Source organism: Nannospalax galili, unplaced genomic scaffold, assembly GCF_000622305.1.
Source record: "Nannospalax galili isolate Female #2095 unplaced genomic scaffold, S.galili_v1.0 scaffold341, whole genome shotgun sequence".
NCBI lineage: Eukaryota > Metazoa > Chordata > Mammalia > Rodentia > Spalacidae > Nannospalax > Nannospalax galili.
In genome coordinates, this window is record NW_008346082.1 from 1,802,795 (window position 1) to 1,810,091 (window position 7,297).

A 7,297-nucleotide genomic window follows, 5' to 3' on the forward strand; every position below is an offset into this window, starting at 1 on the left:
GCCAAGGTGCCTCTCCATGCCCTGTCTTAGGTTGCCTCTCCTCAGATACTGAAGTTGCCCATCCTTGGGTAACCATGATTGTTTTTCATGGCCCCTGTCTTAGGTTCATCAGCCTGGGAGGGTCTTACCCATCATCGGCTACATGGAGGGCAGGGGATGGGCAATCGTATGAAGATGGCCAATCATGGGAGCTTGGCTCCTGACTAGCAAGCCTGTGATAATGCATCTTGACTTGATGTAATTTGATTGCCTCTGTTCTCTGACAAACAAACCCCATGAACTTACTGAATATACAGGGTCCGAAAATAAGGACAAGGAGAAGCGTAAGAAGGGGGCCAAGTAGAGGGAGGAGGTAGGGTAAAAAGCCATGCAAACCGGTCCAGAGTGGGTTTTCTTGAAACTCTCACCTCCTTTTTTCTAAATCTTCTTGGAGTTTTTTTAATCTTATCTTGGACGATCCCAGATCTATTGGCATAAAAGCAGCACTTTTCCTGTAAGAACAAACAGATGCCTCCCTTTTCAGCTGTTAGTAAGTCCAATCCCCTCCTATTTTGTACCACCACCTCAGCCAAAGAATCCAATTGCTTTTGAAGATCAAGGATGGTACCAGAAAGAAGTTGGATTGTACATCATTGATTAATTGCAGAGAGAGTTGTTTGTGTAGATGGGTGGTCAATCCCAACCCTGCAACCCTAGTTGTTATACCCACAGTTATTCCTAAGCCTGCAAGTAGGGGGATCATATGAATTGCTCTTTTATTTTTACCTCCCATATAATCAAAGGAAGGGATTGGGAGGGGCTCATCTCCCGGTATGATGTCTATGTCAGGAGTTAAGACAGCAAGGGCACAGAGGCCTGTCCAATTGACTGGCAGGAAGCTATGGGCCCACCCTCCTTCACAAACTAGGACCATACCCCCCTGGGGGCAAAGATTAACATCAGTGGGCATGGGGACAATTGAGCTACAGGATGTGGGGGGAATACTTCCTACATCAATCTGAGAGATGTTTCACTGGGGTGTAGCCCAAACGCAGGAGCCAGGCAATATTGACAAGGGCTGGACCTGGATGGCGGGGGGGGCTAAGGTACAGTTATATAACAAAGCGAGACTTTTAGTATCAGAGGAATTAACAAGCACTGCAATGGGTTGGGGGGGGCCCAACGTGCAGGCAAAGCCAACAATCCTTGGGTAAGTCGGGAGCAGTTTGATTTAGTAATGAAAAGGTCAACTCTAACGGGTTTTCCATTTGGGGGTTGAGGTCTAGGTCTCCCCTACTTTCTGGGACCACCAGTGGATGATAATTAAGCTCGGGATACGGGGCTTTGATTCTCTTTTCTATTTCTTTATGGACTCGCAATTCTTAGGCTTCGACCTGGACCCCACCGCCAACGGAATAGCCAGTGGGGGCTTCCATGTCCCAGCACACTGTTTGTCCAGGATTACCATAACATTGGGAGGATGCAATATTTCCCCCAGTAATAGGGCCTGGGGTCCTATCCACTCTTGTTCCTGTCCAATAGGTTTTATTATTGGAAGGACTAACACATTTTTGGGCTGACTGGTAGCAGACAGTATGCATGGTTTGGTAAAACGAGGAACAGGAACAATGGCCTGGTTTGCCATTAATAATGGGAATAATCTTGGGCTTACGGATACAGACCCAACTCTGATATCTGGAGAACGGACCATTTTGATTGATTTTTACTATAAGCTGGGCCATACGATCTCCACAGTCCACCGTTCGAAGCACCATTCCCTGTTTGTAGCTATAGGCAGAATAAGTTCCACCTTGACACTCACAGGGCTTTCCATATTGGGCCTCCAGTCGCCTTGCTGCAGCATTGGGGTCTCCAAATCCTTGATCACTGGGCAGGATGGGAATCAGAAGTGTCAGGATTAACAGCATCCACATCCTTTATTGCCCCTGAGGGAGAAACAGAGGAACCATCCTCAGGGGTGAAACACTCCCTGGACAGGTTATCATCATTGGCCATTATTCTAGACTGATGAGATGCGGTTCCCACGTCCTGGGCAGCCACTATCCACTTATCCATGGGTTGATGTCACAGCCCAGCACAAGCTAGTCTATAGTCAGATGTCATACCATCCCAAACCAGCGACCGGACGAACAGGTCACACAATTCCCCTGGGGGAAACTTTCTTTGCAGGCTCTTTTGCACTCTGTCTATAAAGGTGGGGAGGTCCTCTGTGGCCTTTTGAGTAACCCCAGATATGGGAGACTCAATAGGGCCTTCATCTAGCTTTCCCCAAGCCGTAAGACCAATGGCCTGAACCTGATCCTGATAGGGAGGAGAGATGGCTACCTGTTGGGCCCTGGTAGCAAACTGATCAGCTGCTGCCATAAGTAATGGGTATGGGAGGCTGGGCACTTTGGTTCTCTTCTCCATGGATGCGACATTCTTCACTGAAATAGGCCAGCCACTTAAGGACCATTGGACCCAGGAGCACTGCTTTAACTAAATCTTTCCAGTCCCGTGGCACACACGCCTAATGGGTGAGTCCCTCAAGAATAGTTCCTGCCCAGGGATAATTGGGATCATCTTTGGCCACAGCCTTCTTTAACTCTTTAAGGTCCTGAGCCTGCCATGGATTCCATGCGGTGGGTCTGTCACCTCCCGGGTTAACATTAACAGGGAAAAGGTGAGCAGTCCCCTCCTCAATGACCCCACCCCCATTGTACGGGGGTGTAACAGAGGGAGACCAGAATGGATTGATCTGTGTTTGTGAGGGTAGAGGGCCTTTACAGGGCCAAGGGGCACTCCCAAAAGGGTCTAGGGAGGGATACAGATATTTAGAGCGATCCAGAGGATCTGTGTGACCCAAGGGCCTGGGATCCAGCTTGGAGTCTGACTGCGTCTCAGGGACGGAGTCAGCTGGGGTTGGAGCCTGGGCCTCCACCACCTTTGTCCTTGGTGGGCATGGGGGAAAACAGCCCTTTAAGGCAGATACCGTGGGGCACACTCCCAGATGGGGGATCTCTCCCTTTTCTATCTGGGCCCATCTGATTAACTTTTCAACTCTATCCCAAGTATCCCAATCAAAGAGATTGCTCTCCAGAAGCCAGGGTGCAATCTTTAGCAAGCATGCCCATGCCTGGAGAGTTTGGCTGTCTGAGAGGTCAAGGCCCCTGCTTTTGAGCAGGACCCTGAGGGAATCTAAAGAGGGGTCAGGCTTTGAATTGGACTTCCCCATAATTTAAGGGAGTACACTCACCCGCAGACCGATTGGCCCATCAGCGAACTTCGTGATAGGTGGCGCCTCACATGGGGCACCAATCTGTCAGATCACTCTCCGACAGGTATGGCACAGGGAGAGAGGCCAGGACCAGCCTGTGTTCCTCTCTTAGGGGCTGAGTGGGATGGTAAGTGTCGGCGACTCAAAAACCACACCAAGTCGGGAGTCTTGTCGAGGCAGGAACTCACTTTATTGCGTCATGCATTACCTTGCATAGTTTAAACAAAAAGGGGTGTGGAAAAGGGAAAGGCAAAGGTGTATGTCATCTGGGGCAATGGCTGTGAGCCACTGGGAATTGGCCACGCCAGCTGTGATTGGGGAGAGGCAATCCGAGGTTGAGCCCTGCTGAGTCACCTCCGTGAGGAAGTGACCGGCCAGAGACAGGTCGTCAAACTTTAGTCAGGCTCAGGAAGTTACAATAGGCCTCATCATAAGTTATGCCACAATTATGAGGGTCCCGGAGACCCAACAGCTAATGAGACTAGCCACATCAGGGAGCTCTTGTTTTAACTGAGACCCTGTCTCATTTAATAAGGTAGAAAAGCGATAGAGATATTAGATTCCCAACATCAAATGTGGGCTCTGACATACATGCATAGCCATGTGCACATGTGCACACATACTTGCAAACATGCATACATGTCTATATCACACACATGAAAAATACATGTGTAATATGTACATAGTTATATATGTGTTATACCGATTCAAGCATGGTGTCAGTACTTATAATCACAGTTACTTGGGTAGAAAGATGGAAAGTTCAAGGACAGTTTGGGAATATAAACAGATTATTTCTTTTCTTTTTTAAAAATTTTATTATTTTTATTTTATGTGTATGCGTGTATTGCCTGCTGTAGAACCCTGAGACCCTCTTCATTCACCCGCTACCCCCAATCCCTCCAGACTCCCACTAATTGCTCTTTTAGCTTCTGTAAAATGCTTGGCTGCTGCTTTAGACATGCCTAGACACGCCCTGGCATGCCCTGACTCCTGCCTGCTATTGCCCCCCTTCCAGGAAACTATAGATTAAGCAAGCCCGAGCATAAAAACTGCCCTATAAGGTAAAAACAGAGACTCCTGGCCCCACAGGTAACAGTCAGCACATTCCACAGCCCTGAGAATAGCACCTACCAATAAGAAACTTCCAGGGCTGCATCTTATACATCCAATCGGTTTAAAATTATGTTGGCGCACGCGGGCTCCTTGAACCAACCAAAATGTATCTTCGGTATCTCCCCCTTTGTCTAAAACCTATAAAAGGCTCCACTCTCCCTTACTCTGGGCTCTCAGCACGGATCCGTTGAGTTGGTGAGGTCTGAGAGCCCGAGCTTAAGCCCGAATAAACCATAAACTTTTGCTTTTGCATTTTGGTGTGTTGGGTCCTCGGTGGTCTTTTTAGGGTCCAGTGGATGAGGTACAACATTTGGGGGCTTGTCCGGGATTCCCCCAGAGACCTCCAAGAGGAACCAACTCCAAAAGGTTTGTGATCAACCGGCCGGGTAAGTTTTGTAAAACTGTGTTTGACTGCCTCTCTTTTTGTCTGCCTGACTTTTCTATACTTTCCCTTTGGTCGCGGCCAACTGATCTCAGTTTTTTGTTGCTGGAATGCTAGCAAGGTGACCTGGAGGATTCGGGAGACGTCCCCATCCTTGTTGGTGTGGGTGTTCCCCACTGGACACCCCACCAGGACACTAGTCCATCTGAAACCTCAGAGGACCTCGCGACCCTGTTGGGACACGCAAGTCCTATCCATACGGTCTTTGGCACAATCGAGCCAAGGAATCCACATGGCCAAGAGTCCAGACCATCTGAAAGCTGTGGTAGTTTAATTTGGGCCCTCTGTCGGTCTGTGCCGTACTTGTGTCTGGTGATCTTTGTTCTAATTTCTTTGTTCATGAAACGGATGGGACTGATAATACTATGGGCAACACCCCATCTTCCCCTCTAGATCTTACACTAGTCCACTGGGGGGATGTTAGATGATTGCCCCAAACAATAGTGTAAAGAAAAAGAAATGGACAACTTTATGTTCGGTTGATCGGCCCTCCTTCAATGTTGGATGGCCCCCTGAAGGGACTTTTAACCTGAGTTTGATTTCCAGGGTAGAGGACCACATCTTCTGCCCATGGATGGGCTACCAGGACCAGATCCCATACATCGTGACCTGGCGAGGCCTCATCAAATGACCCGATGGCCCCCCGCCTGGATCAAGTCCTTCCCCCCATTAATCCAACTGCTCCCCCTCCACCTCTGCAGGTCCTCCCTCTCAGACCAAAGGCAGAAGAGAAACCCATTCTCCAGGGAGGCACAGATGAGAATGACATCTTTCCCCCACCCTACTCCTCTCGGACGGGCACCCCACCAATGGCTCCACAAGTGCAGGCCCTGCCTCCTAACCCTGAGGAGCCACCATCGCTTCCACAGGGACTTGCACAGGCCATACGGAGCCGGAGGGGGGCGGCCGCCCAGCCTGACACCATTGTCCTCCCCCTCTGGCTGGTGGGGCCCCCAGATGGAGAGGGCAATCAGCCCTTTCATTACTGTCCTTTTACCACCAGTGATCTTTACAATTGGCGCTCACAGAATGCGCCTTTCTCTGAAAACCCCAGGGACTTGATTAACTTATTGGAAACTGTTCTCTTCACTCACCAGCCCACCTGGGACGATTGCCACCAGCTCCTGAGTGTCCTGTTCACTTGAAATCCATGTGCTGACTCTCTTCACTCTACTGTGGCCCCAATGGACCCTACCACAGACCCAGGCATCATTAATGCCAGCTTTCCCCCTAGCCCGTCATTAATGCCAGCTTTACCCCTAGCAATCCCAACTGGGACTACAACATGGCAGAAGGTAAGGAGAGGCTCCTGGTCTACCGCCAGACTCTGTTAGTGGGTCTCAAAATGGCGGCTTGAAAACCCACCAATATGTCTAAGGTCTATGATGTCAGACAGGAGCCCAAAGAGAGCCCAGCCTCATACTTAGAGAGGTTACATGTTGCCTTCTGGCAGTTCACTCCGTATGACACAGAAGTGGAGGAATCAGCTCAAACTGTGATGTTTGCTTTCATTAGCCAGGCAGCCCCTGACATCAAGAGAAAGTTACAGTCTTTAGATAGACTAGGAGAAAAGAACCTTAGGGACTTAATAGCAGTGGCAGAAAAGGTTTATAATAGAAGGAAGACAGCAGAACAAAGAGAGGAAAGAAAAGAAAAAAGACAGGAAGCAAGCCTGACCAGGGTCCTGGAGAGACAACAGGCCCGCCACAAAAAGGACCTGCAGCCCCTGACATCTAGAGAAAGTTACAGTCTTTAGATAGACTAGGAGAAAAGAACCTTAGGGACTTAATAGCAGTGGCAGAAAAGGTTTATAATAGAAGGGAGACAGCAGAACAAAGAGAGGAAAGAAAAGAAAAAAGACAGGAAGCAAGCCTGACCAGGGTCCTGGAGAGACAACAGGCCCGCCACAAAAAGGACCTCAGAGAGATATTGGTAACCAACCCCCAGTACGGAGGGAGCTCATCACCAGGATCCAGACCATGAAATAGGGAAAAACCAGTGTGCGTACTGCAAGGAGGAAGGGCACTGGGTGAAGGACTGCCCCAAGAAGAATAAGCGATCAGCTAAGGTATTACTGGCTCTAGTTGGGGGTGAAGACAGTGACTAGGGGAGATGGGGCTCAGGTCCCCTCCCTGAGCCCAGGGTAACCCTGAAAATAGAGGGGAAACCAATTGAATTTATGGCGGATACTGGTGCCCAGGGTTCGGTTTTATTGGAGCCAAGAGGGCGTGTCCTCCAGAACTACGTGGGTACAGGGGGCAACAGAAACAAAGCCCTATTCATGGACTACCCAAAGAACAGTAGATTTAGGGAAGGGCTGGGTATCCCACTCATTTCTAGTAATCCCAGAATGTCCCTACCCACTTCTGGGCAGAGATTTATTGTCAAAAATGAGGGCACAGATCCACTTCACAGCTAAAGGAGCCACCCTGCTTCACAATGGGGCACCAGTTCAGGTTCTAGTCACCAACGACCTGACTGAG